General features: G+C 47.0%; 1 non-coding gene across 1 annotated transcript; it reads left to right on the top strand.

The window, feature by feature from the left end:
* Positions 1-11,783: 11,783 nt before the first annotated feature.
* On the top strand, positions 11,784-11,876 carry Trnai-uau (transfer RNA isoleucine (anticodon UAU)). The gene is given in 2 exon segments: positions 11,784-11,821; positions 11,841-11,876. It is a non-coding gene; the product is annotated as a tRNA-Ile (tRNA).
* The last annotated feature ends 619 nt before the right edge of the window (positions 11,877-12,495 follow it).

Below are 12,495 nucleotides of genomic sequence, written 5' to 3'. Positions count from 1 at the left end.
CCCCCCCCCCCCCCCCCCCCCGGGTGTAAGTCAAAACCCAGACAGATATTTGGCAAGAATCTCACCCACCAGGCAGGGCATTTCCTGTTTCCGCCCTACCACCCTTCCCCCTTTCTACGCCTTTATCTTTGCAGATATTTATTTAGCACATTTTTGCTAAACATTTCCTTCTAGAGTATTCTTTGGTACCTAAATAACTCCAACTCCCTTCTTTATGTTTCCCATCCATAAGTAATCAGAGGGGGTGTAAACAAAGACACGGGCTACATAGTGATCTATTAGTGATCTATGATGTGTTAGGTTTGTTTTGGGTGTTATTAAAAGGAGGGAGGGCTGGGTAGGTAGGTGGGTGGATGAATTCACACCAACGGGGGGGGGGGGCTGTTTTGAAACCAGCAGATGTTCTATTTCATACTACAAAGGACAGAATGGTAGTTACTCTGTATTTTAATTGATGCAATCAAATAATGTGAATAAGTGAGGCTGTAAATAGAATTTGGGATAGGCTAAGATACAGTTGTATAGTCACTGTCAAGATTCCATCTAGCCAGGCAGTTGTGGCGCATGCCTTTAATCTCAGCACTTAGGAGTAGAGGCAGGCAGATCTCTGTGAGTTTGAAGCCAACCTGGTCTATAGAACAAGAACCAGGTCAGGCTCCAAAACTATACGGAGAAACCTTGTCTCAAAAAACAAAAAGCAAAAAACAAAACAAAAGATGCCCACTCTAATTTTGGACTGTGTAGATAAAACATTATTCTAGGATTCCATGGGCAAGCCTTCTCATTATCTGGATGACTTCAGCATAAAAAAACCCAATAGTTCCCCTTTTACCCATGTGTTCTGCTATTGATTAGTTTTTGATTGATTAGGGCCTTCGGAATATTGATCCTTGATCTATTCTGGATCTTACCTGTTTGTATTAGTTACTTTGCCTACTGTGGAAAGGAAAAGGATGTATTTTGGCTCTTAGAGTCCAATCCCTCCAATCCCTCTTGGTGGAGAGGTCATGGTGGCAAGAGCTTGAAGCAGCCATTTATACTGTATTAACAGTCAGGAAGTGAAGGAAGACCAATGCTGGTACTCAGCTTCTGCCCCCCTTTTTAGTCAGCCTGAAACCCCAGCTCACAGACTAGTGCCATCCACATTTCGTGTGAGCCTTCCCAGCTCAATTAACTAGAAACTCCCTCACAGACATGTTGAGAAGCTTGTTTCCATGGTGATTGTAAATCCCATCAAGTTAATAATCAAGATCAAATCGGCAGCTCTCAGCTGCCTTCTCTTTCCTCTATACAGAAGCTCGTCTGTGACATGGAATCAGAAGAAAACAACACCAACCTGGGCTCCTAGCCCATCAAGGCGTTCTTGCTTGCTGGGTGGGTTATTGCTAGACCCCCTGGATTGCACGGTGAGCCAGGTCATGGAGAGCTTTAGATACTCCTAGGTCTGACTGAACATGGCTATTGATAACCAGCTGCTCCCTTAGTCCTCCATAGACTGAGCTGGTGTGTCAGTCACGTGGACCCCGTTGGTCTACCTGTCTCCCCCTCTCTCCTCATACCCTCTTTCATGTACCCACCAAATATGTAAGAACAAATAACTTTCCGTGGATAAAAGGACTACCTCGTGAACTATGCTGGTGAATAGGGGGGAAGCAAGCCAAACTCGGAGTCTTCTATTGTACTCTCACAACATAGTTCAGCTCTGTAATCCTGACTGTGGGGTGTTTCTCCCAACTAGCACACAAGCAGATTACAGCAGTGCCTGCTGGACATCAAATCCATCCTTATCTGCATGGAGACAGTATCAGACACACAGGCTCAAGCCTGATCAGCCCCGTAAGACTTTCCCAACTTCAGGCCAGTTGCAGAGAAGCTACAAGTTGGAATTTCTGAGGCTGGTTACAGATTTGTAACTGCCCAGGCATCATCTGGCACACTGCTGCCCCCCTGTGCAGAAGTCTGGGCTAGCATCCTGGAAGATGCGAATGAGAGGAAGTGGCCAAGGGCCAGCTGTGTTAGGTCTGCTCAGATGACCCCAGGGGAGGTGGCTGATTTGCCTTGCAGAATACAGTTCAAATCACTGACCCGATGCAGCAGGAGCAAATGAAATGGTTATGCCTGCATGTGAGTAAATGGGGGTGGCTTCAGTTAACTGAGAAAACAGATGTGGAGTTTCCATGACCACACTGTGGTTTTTGTTTTAGGTATAGCAGGCCCCGAGACCTTAGCACAACTAACACCATGTTGGAGGCAACAGTCTCATCTTAGAAGACAGCATGGAGGCCCCAATACCCACCAAAACAGGACCCAGTCCATCAAAGACCTGGTCCGTAGTTTCAGGATCTGGGAAAGTCCCTAAATGTACTAACCTTGCTTTTTGGCTTCTGTAGTCACACTTCTCACTAACTGTTCTTGCTAACTGAAGTGTATTAGCCAGGATACACGTGTGTATTCACCAGGAATATGAAGTTTATTAACCAGGAATATATGTGTACTACCTGCCTGCCTGATGTCCTCACCAGATCTCTTGGGACTGGAGTTACAGATGGTTGTGACCTTCATGTGGGTACCAGGAACTGAACCCAGCTCTTCTGCAAGAACAGCAAGTGTACTTAACCACTGAACATCTCTCCAGAACCCAGGGACCCCAATATTCTACCATTCCTCCCTCTTCATGACATAGTTCCGCATGACTTGGATGAGAGTGGGTGTGTGTAGAGTCTTGGAAGTTTGGGATGCTGTGGACCAGGCCAACCTTGACATTTCTTGTAGTCCAGGTATCATGGGATTCTGAGAGTCATTAGGTCACATACATAATTTAAAAAAATAAAAAAGTTTGACAACCTGAGTTCAGTTCCCAGAATCCACGTGGGAGGTGAGAATGAAGTCTTGCAAGCTGAAGACATCTGCATGTGTCATGGCACGTATATACTTGTGATGTGGGAAGGTCATTGGTTAATTAATAAACTGCTTGGTCTCATAGGTTAGAACATAGGTGGGTGGAGTAAACAGAACAGAATGCTGGGAGGATGAGGAAGTGAGCTGAGTCGCCTTGCTGCTGCTCTCTGGGGCAGACGTGATGAAGCTCCAACCCAGGATGGACGTAGGCTAGAATCTTCCTGGTAAGCGCACCTCGTGGTGCTACACAGATTAATAGAAATGGACCAAGCAGTGTTTATATGAATACAGTTTGTTGTTGTTATTTTGGGGCATAAGCTAGCCAGTGGCTGGGAGCTGGGTGGCAGGAACACAGCCCACAGCTCCTACTACATACTTGCATATACACACGCACCCTACATATATACCAAAAATAAATAATAATAAAAGAATTTATCATCAATCTCCTGAAAAGACCCAAACTAAACAAAAGGATATAAATGAACAGAAGAAACGTAAACAAACCGTTTACTATGAAGAATGAGTGGGGTCTGGAGCATAGCTCAGAGGTAGAGCAGGTCCCTCACACACATAAGGCTCTGGGTTCGATTCCTGTTACCAGCACTGAAAAAATGCAAATGGACAGTAAGGACACCCAGAAATGCTCAGTATCCCTAAATCTACAGCGGGAAACCCAGAGGAGGAGCTCACATGAAGGTCTAACACCAGGTATTGATGAGGATGCAGAAGAACCAGAACTCAGTGTTAATGGCAGGAGTGGGTGCTCCCTCCAGCATCTTCTGGGCCCCAGGGCTCACAGGTGAAGGTATGGAGGCAGCCCACTGGATGGCGGAGAAGCTGGCTAAAGAGCTGCAGGCTAAAGCTGAGGGTGTGTGGGCAACATGTGTCATCCAATCCCAAGTGGGAAGCCACCCACTGACAACTGAGCCATAGGAGGCAGAGGGAAAACACTGGGCAGAAGGCCAGAAGCCCCTGTAGTGGTCTCTAGCACCTTTGCTGACAAGGCCAGAGAGGGTGCCAGATGACAGAGGACCAGCTCCTCTCCAGCCCTGTGGGGCAGAGAGGGAGGAGGAGTGATAATGTGCCTCCTACCCCTACCTCATCCTCAGTGTCCTTGTAGTTTAAAACATCGAAGAAGAGCTTTCCCGAATCTACTTTATGTATTCATGCATTGTAATATAGAAAGGAACCATGGTTAGAATGGCCAGTGATTAGGGTGGCTACGGGGTCAGCTTGTCTGTGACAGTCACAATTCATGTTCGCTGGTCTTTACTCTCAGAACAATCCTCTTCTGGAAAATGTAATGCAGTCACACTAGCTGGATGCATCAGCTTCTCAACCCCCTCTCCTACTGATAGGAGTCAGGAATTCTGTAACTACCAAAAAGAAAGAAAGAAAAGTAACAACAACAACAAAAAATAAAAAATAATAAAAACAAGAAATCTTTGTAAGGTCAAAAATGAACTCCCAAGGTTGTGCTCTCAGCACCCAATGCTCCTAGCACATTGAGCAGTTTTTCTCCTTGTTGCTTCCTATGGAGAAGAAACTACCTTGCTAAAAGCTAAGATGGAAGCAGTATGCATCAAAAGGGATACATTATTTAAAACTGTGCATCTCGCTAAAGGAACTGCTTTAATAAGTAAAGATGAAAATTCTAAGAGACTCCATGGTACAGGTCATGGTACTGTGTTAAAAAGGTAATAATTTCCTTTTACTGATGATAGTGGTACATTTTACAATACAGTGCATCTTAAACTGGACAGTTCTAGTTCTTGCCAAGTTCAGGTGTGTCTACATGACAGTTCCAGATGGATTTGTTGCATCAGTGATTATGTGTATTTAAAACTTTGGTAGAGAAGCTAAAGAGAAGGTTCAGTGGTTAAGAGCACTGGCTGTTCTACCAGAAGACCCAGGTTTGATTCCCAGCACCCACATGGTGGCTCACAACCATCTTTAACTCCAGCTCCAGAGAATCTGAAGCCTTCTTCTGACCTCCGAAGCCCACATATACATGCAAGTGAAATATCTATACATATAAAATAAAATAATTTAATATAAAACAAAACCAAATCAGAAGTCCCTTTTCCCACATTCCCATCAACACTGGATGTTACCAATCTCTTGATTTTTTTTATAATTCAACCAGCTCTTACCATTTCTTTATTTTGAATTAATACACAGAGAAGGGCACTGTCTATGTCATGTTTTTATTGCTGTGATGAGGCACCATGACCACGACAGCTCTTATAAGGAAAACATTTAATTGGGGCTGGCTTACAGTTCAGAGGCTTGGCAGCACAGCTAAGAGTTCTGCATCCAGATCAACAGGCAGCAGGAAGAGAGTGAGAGACAGTGGGCCTGGCTTGAGCATCTAAGACCACAAAGCCCACCCCCATCAACACACTTCCTTCAACAAGGCCACACCTCCTAATATGCCACTCCCTATGGATCTATGGGGGCCATTGTCATTCAAACCACCACAGGCCCCTGCTCCTTCACTTCAGATATCCTTGTAGTGGTATTTCATTTGTATTTTAGTAAATAAAGCTAACTTGAAGTTCAGAAAAGTAAAACAGCCCCACTAGTCAGCCTTAGAGACCAGGCAATGGTGACACACACCTTTAATCCCAATAGTCACACTAGTTTGCCATAGAAACTGGGCAGTGCATGCCTTTAATTTTAGCACTAGAGAGGAATAGAAAATGGGAGGAGACAGCTCTCAGACACAGTCTCATTCTGAGAATTCCTGGAGGCAGAATCACTATTTCAGACTGAGCCAGTGACTGGCTGTTTTTCTTTTCTGACCTTCAAGTTGAACCCCAATATCTGTCTCTGGGTTTTTATTAATCATTCTACATATCCTCCACACTATTATCTGCTTACGCCTACATGAGACTTCCCTAGAACTTAAGCCTTGAACTCTCCACCTGTCTCTCTTAAAAGTACAAAGGGTCATTTACTTATGTGATGGGGGGGCACTCAGGAACCACATGGGTAGAGAGTAGACACTGACAAACACAGAACATTGGAAAGACTTCAAGGTGGTTTACCCTGTTATAGGTGGCTATGGCATCTTTCCTTCCTTCCTTCCTTCCTTCCTTCCTTCCTTCCTTCCTTCCTTCCTTCCTTCCTTCCTTTTCTTCTTCTTCTCCTCCTCCTCCTCCTCCTCCTCCTCCTCCTCCTCCTCCTCCCCTTCCTCCTCCTCTTCTAAGGTTTTTCAAGTCAGGTTTTCTCTGAGTTACAGCTCTGGCTGTCATGGAGCTCACTTTGTGGACCAAGCTGGTCTTGAACCCACAGAGATTCACCTGCTTCTGCCTCTTGAATGCTGGGATTAAGGGCATGTGCCACCACTGCCCAGCCCATGGCATCTTTTCATTTTAAGAAAAGTAGCATTGTGTATTTTAAGTGGTTAATTCTTTTTTAAATTTGTTTTTTACTTATGTGACCGTGTGTGTATGTGTCTATGTATATATGCCATATGTGTGTGAGTGTACACGGATGCCAGAAGACAGCATCAGCTCCTCTATAGCTGGAGTTACTACAGGGGGTTTTGAGATGCCCAACATAGGGGTTGGGCACTGAACTTGGGTCCTCTGGAAGAGAGCAAATGCTCTTAACCTCTGAGTCATCCCTCCAGTTTCAAAGAACAACAATCTTTAAAGAATGCTTAAAAGCCTGGTGCTGTGTCGTATGTCTGTAATCCCAGCACTTGGGAGGCAGAGTCAGAAGCAGGAGTTTAAGACAAGCCTCTGCTACACAGTGAGTTACACAGTGGGCAACATGAGATCCTATCTCAAGAAAGCAACCAACTAACCAACAAAAACCAAAAGCCCCAAAATAATTTTGAAGATCTTCCAATTATGATAGAATCGTTTCGGAAGCTCCTGGGCGCTTGTGACCAGTACCCACAGCGGCACTCAGACACCAGCTGTCTGTCCATGGTGACTGCTCAGGGGCTTCCCATTTAGGATTTGGCTTCTGTACAGCAACATTTATGCTTCTTAATACATAATGCAATGCTGGCTAAAAATAAGAAATATAAGAAGTTTGATAAAACAAGCAAATGGGGACCATAAAATGGCAGTTCCATTGATTTGAATAAAGATGAACTTCATTCTCCAGACTCGCAAATTGCACTCAGCTAATCAAAATGTTTGTGTGGCTCATCACAATGCCTCTTGAATAGCAGAAATCAAAGCCATGAAGGGAAACTATAGAGGCCATTACATGCTGTTTGACCTTTCACTGTCAGGAATAAAGACAGTCAGAGCCCACTCTAGTAATTTGCAGGATGGCACATGCACACAGCAATTGGAACCCTTTTGGTCCATCTCATCATTTAAACACAAAAACATGGAAGTAAAAAAAAAAAACAACAATTTTTTTCAGTGCAAAAGGCATAAATTCCAAACATTCATTTAGGAAACAGTTTTTGTCTATTTCTGATGCTACAATGAGTCATTGCATTTCATACATTTTAATGTACAGTACATTCATTCCTATGCCAAGATGACAATGTTATTTAAAACTTATCTGTTAACACCACAAGCCTTCCCCACACCTTACATAATAAACATTTTGTTATTTGGTATATGGGAAAGAGTGAGACTCTTTTTCCATTACAGGTATCACAGGTTTTAACTACCCATCCATCTAGAGAAATTTTAGTATTTTATTTTTTAAAAAAATCACTGCTTTATTACACAACTTTCATAATGGTTCAGATGATTTCAAGGTAGAGAGCTTGATGGCATAGGCTGGGGGAACCCGCACTCTGAAGGCAGAGGCAGAGGGTCCGGAGTTTATGACCAGCCCGGGTTACAGGGTGAGACTGAGTCTTAGAAAATTAATGTTAGTGTGCTGGAAAGAGTTATGTGGGGGAAACATTCTCCAGTTGAGGTTTCTGGTTTAGAGAAAACCGGTGCAAGAAACTTGAGCCCCTTAGGATGTGTAAAGACCAGAGACTCCTTGTGCCCTGATCTCTGGAGACAGCCTGAGGAGGGTAGGCAGTCTGCAGCCTCAGAAGGTTTTGCCTGTGGTCCTGGCACCCTCTCTCCTTCTCCCATCTCAGTATTACCCCCTCTAGGTTCCTCCCTGAGAGCCTTAGTTTCTTTGGGACCAAAGCTATTCATGTTCCCTATAGCATCTTCCCCTACTGTACACATACCTGTACACATATGTATACATAGAGGCTGATCCCCACTATTGGCTGAGCTAATGAAACAGCAGGTATACAATGGGACCGAGAAAACAAAACTTGGATTCTCAGTAGTGACTCTGCGGCTCATGATTTACCAGGTGGCTCTGCCTGAGACTCTTCATGGCTTAGTCAGTGTTCTGTTGCTGTGAAGAGACACCATGACCAAGGAAACTCTTACAAGAGAAAGCATTTAATTGAGGGCTGGCTCACAGTTCCAACGGTTTAGTCCACTATTGTCATGGAGGAGAGCATGGTGGCATGCAGACAGGTGCTGTGTAGGAGCCCAGGTGTGACTCAGTTTCCCCTTGGAGTCCATGTTGACTTACAAGTCATTTGAGTTTAAGCTTGCTTGCTCTGCTGTTTCCCAAAAGCTTGAGGGCTGTGAGAGACTTCTGATTCTGCCCTTGAGAAAAGAACACTCTGTCTAGCAGAAAGTATCCTGCTGATGGCAACCTCAGGAACATCAAGATAGAAAGTGAGGCTGCCCCAGCAGTAAGCGACTTTAGTTAGGAGGCTGCTCACTCAAGGACAGGAATGGTCTTGTGATTAGATACGGACTGACTTTCTGTGCTGTGCTTTGTTCTGCTTTTGCATATTAGCAAGTTCTGAAACAAACTCTGGGCTGTTTGGCTGTTTCAGCATGACCAGACAGACCTCCCAATTCTATCCTGTGTTTTCTGTCTCAGTTCCTTTCATCTGACATTTCCTCAGCCTTAATGACCCCCATCCAGGAACCCTAGCTGACTTCCTAGGTCCGGGTGCCTACAGTGCTGAGGCAGTAGCTGAAGTCTACACTGTGATCCATAGGCAGAGAGAGAGAGACTCTGGGTTTTGGCATGGACTTTTGAAACCTTAAAGCCCAGTGACACAGTTCCTCCAACAAGGCCACGCCCACTCCAACAAGGCCACGCCCACTCCAACAAGGCCACACCTTCTCAAGTAGTGCCTCTCCCTGATTAATAGCATTCAAAGACATAAACCAATGGGGGCCATTCTTATTCAAACCACCACACGGGGATAGATTCCCCAAATGCTAGTGGATTTGGGAAGATGCTGTAAGCAGCTTCACAACTCTCTTATTTACTTGGAGCTGTGCCCTTTTTACAGCATTGAGAAACAGCCCCTAACCTCCACACATTACTTTCTCACCCATTTCCAGCGTCAGGGAGGAACTTTCTTCAAAGTCGATGCTGCCGTCATTTACCCTGGACTGCCCCCCCAGACTCTCAGGAGCCCAGAAGCTGGCATGCTGCAGCGTACTTCACGTCTTACTGTGACTTCACATCTTACCGTGACATGCTCGAGGCCTGGTGGTAGAGTACTGTGCTGGGACCTAATGGAGTCCTGGCCTCACTCACCTCCCCTGTTGGTGACCGTTCTTGTCCTTGTTCTTCTGGGTTTCTGAGAAACTTACAAGTTCCCTGCTCTTGGAGTTGTTTACCAACCCTGCTTCCTGAGTACGTATTGCCTTGGCCCTAACCTGAGGATCCAGCGATGAGGTCTCCTTCCTGTTGGCCTACCTGTTAGGTATAAACCCCCCTTGGTGATTTACAATAAAGGGCTTCTGATTCTGCAATATCCAGAGTGCCTGTTTCATTAATCCTGACGTCCTTTGCTCGGACTTAGCATCCAGGCTGCGATGGCGCGGCAGAACTGGTCACCCCTTTCTGGTGTATGTCTCCTGAATTTTACAAAACTATCTGGGGGGACTCATCTGACTCCTTTCTCTACAGACACTCCAGTCTACACGTGGGCACTAGACAGTCCACTGCTACTTTGTTGTTGTTGTTTTGTTTTGGTGTTTTGTTTGTGTTTTTTTTTTGTTGTTGTTGTTTTTGGAGACAGGATTTCTCTAGGTAGCCCGGCTGTTCTGGAACTTACTCTGTAGACCAGACTGACCTGGAACTCAGAGCTTCTCTTGCCTCTGCCTCTGCAACGCTAAGATTAAAGACCACCGCAACCAGCTCTTTCTCTGTGTGTGTCTCTCTTTAATTTGTTCCGTTTTGAACCATGGTTTCATAATGTAGCTCAAGCTGGCATGGAACAGTGGCACAGCTGACCATGAATTCACATCAATCCTCCTGCCTCACCTGAGTCCCTGAATTACAGGTTAGAAATACCGCATCTGGCTAGTCTTTCAGTTTTCTAAAGACACCTTCCTCGCTACCGCCGTGTGAAGAATCTGACATGTCCACATTGTCAACCTGTGGCCTGGCCGCCATTACCTCTCCTGCTCAAACATCAAGGCTTTCCGAAGCTGGGCCCCAAGCCACATTTGTCACCCCAAATCTGTTACCACGGAGCTGGCCACAGTGATGGCCTTCACCCTGCCCCATCACTTACTCAAGCCCCACGTGTCCACCCCCATCCCCGCCTCCCATCACATCCAGTGTCCTGGCCAATCTGCTGTTTAATCTGATGGTTTTCTCTCTTAGGAAAGCAGAGGTCACCAAACAAGGTCACCAATGTGTTGGCAGGAGCTTAGGCAGCAAAGTGAGTGACAGCCTGACCCCAGGGTGGGGGTTAGGGGTGGGTGGGAGGGGTGGATTTGGAAAGGATTGCTAACCACCTGAGGGATGCAAGAGCCAAGGACAAAAACAAAACAAAACAAAACCCCTCAGTGTTTTTGTTGTTGTTATAAGATTAAACAAACGAATCCACAGCACTACAACAAATATAACAGACCCAGCAGGGATTCTATTCCTTTTTATCCCACTTCCGTAGTAGAGGATGATTTTACCCTTTATCAGCATCTGCTCAGTGTATGAAGAGATGGGTTTCACGACCCTGATGAAAGCCTATCAGGTACTTTGATAATACTCATTCTCTACCTTCTCCTACCCCACACCCTACCCTTTGTCTCCTTCCCAAGTAGCCTTCCTGCTATTTTCTCCCCCCCCCTTTTTTTTTAAAGATTTATTTTTTAAATTAAAGTGTAGGTGTGTGTTTGGAACTGGAGTTTAAGGAGGGGTGTGAGCCGCAGGTTGTGGATGATGGAAACCGAACCTGCTTTCTCTGCGGTATTCTGAACCTCCAGTCTCTCCCCTTGTATTTTCATAAAGCACGGTGTTTGTAAAGTTCTGTAACGAGGAAAAGGGACTCACAGAGTACACAGGGCCCATAAGTCATCACTTGGGCCTGGGTCCGGTGTTCAGGTATTTCTAGTTTGGGGAAAGAAACGGATATTTCGAGATTTCTAGCTCTTTTGGTTTTAAACGGTGGAACTTAGTTTTAAGATGATAGGAAAGGAAACACCGACAGCTTGGACCCCGAGGCCTCTCGGGCTGAGCCGCCCGGGCCTCTGCCGCTCGCCCCCGCGCCATCGGAAGGGCGGGTCGGGGCTCGGGGTTCGCTTCCCGGGGACGGCAGCCGCGGGGTCGCTCGGTCCGCCCCTGCCAGGCCGGCCTAAGCGTGCTGGGGGCTGGGCCGCCGGGAGTGCAGCCCCGCGGAGGACGCCGCCGCTCCCCTGCAGGCTCGGCCGTGCGAAGTCGTCCCCGCGGCCCCTGGGGGAACCCTCGCCGAGTCTCTCTCGGATCCTTCGGTCCCCAGACACCGGCTGGTAGCGGTGAGTCCGCCGGAGTTACGGGAGGCTGGAGTCCCGAGCGGCGCCCGTGGCGGCGATTGCGCATGCTCCACCGACGCCTCCCTGGGCCTGATAGAGGCTTCGCGAGGCCGGCACTGCGGAGCTCCAGTGGCGCAATCGGTTAGCGCGCGGTACTTATACAGCAGTACATGCAGAGCAATGCCGAGGTTGTGAGTTCGAGCCTCACCTGGAGCACGATCCTTTTGGAGCTAAGCTTTGCGGTTATTTTGTATTAGTACAGGAAGAAATTAGGGTTCCCTTAGTCTCCTCGCTCCGTGCCTTAGCCCGAACGGGAAAACAGTTCGCTGAGGAGTTGTGCATTCGTTTTCCGAGCGGCTTTGCCACTGAGCAGTATCCAGCCAGCAGTGGAACTCCGACGGCTGCCGACTGCCGTTCCCGGGCTTTAGGCGGGTGTTTAAAACGCATCCAGGACCAGGGATGCACATCGAGGTTCCGGGCTCTCCTGTAGCGGGGTGGCTTCCTGCGGACTCTCCGCCGCTGCCCTGGCCCGGATCCAGACCACTGCTTCCGGGTGGCTCTCCAGGACCAAATGGACCACGAGCATGGCACCTGGGTGAGGGACCTGCCCCATTCCCTAGCATTAGACCCCTTCCCCGAATCCGGGTTCAAGGAACCCCACTCTCTCCTGGCGTGTGTAGCTGGGACAAGTGAATTGGAAATTTCCATTTACCTCTTCCTAACACTGCTATCACTCAGGAATGGCGGCCACCAGAGGAGGCGTCTTGTCTTCTCAGCTAGCAGCCGCCCTAGCCCGGGATCCAGCACACAGGGATGCCTCACCTACCCCTCGCGC

This window comes from Alexandromys fortis, unplaced genomic scaffold (genome assembly GCF_014885135.2).
Source record: "Alexandromys fortis isolate MF-2015 unplaced genomic scaffold, M_Fortis_MF-2015_v1.1 scaffold_42, whole genome shotgun sequence".
Classification (NCBI taxonomy): domain Eukaryota; kingdom Metazoa; phylum Chordata; class Mammalia; order Rodentia; family Cricetidae; genus Alexandromys; species Alexandromys fortis.
Note: the sequence above shows the minus strand (reverse complement) of the source record. Positions and strands in the feature narration are given on the sequence as shown.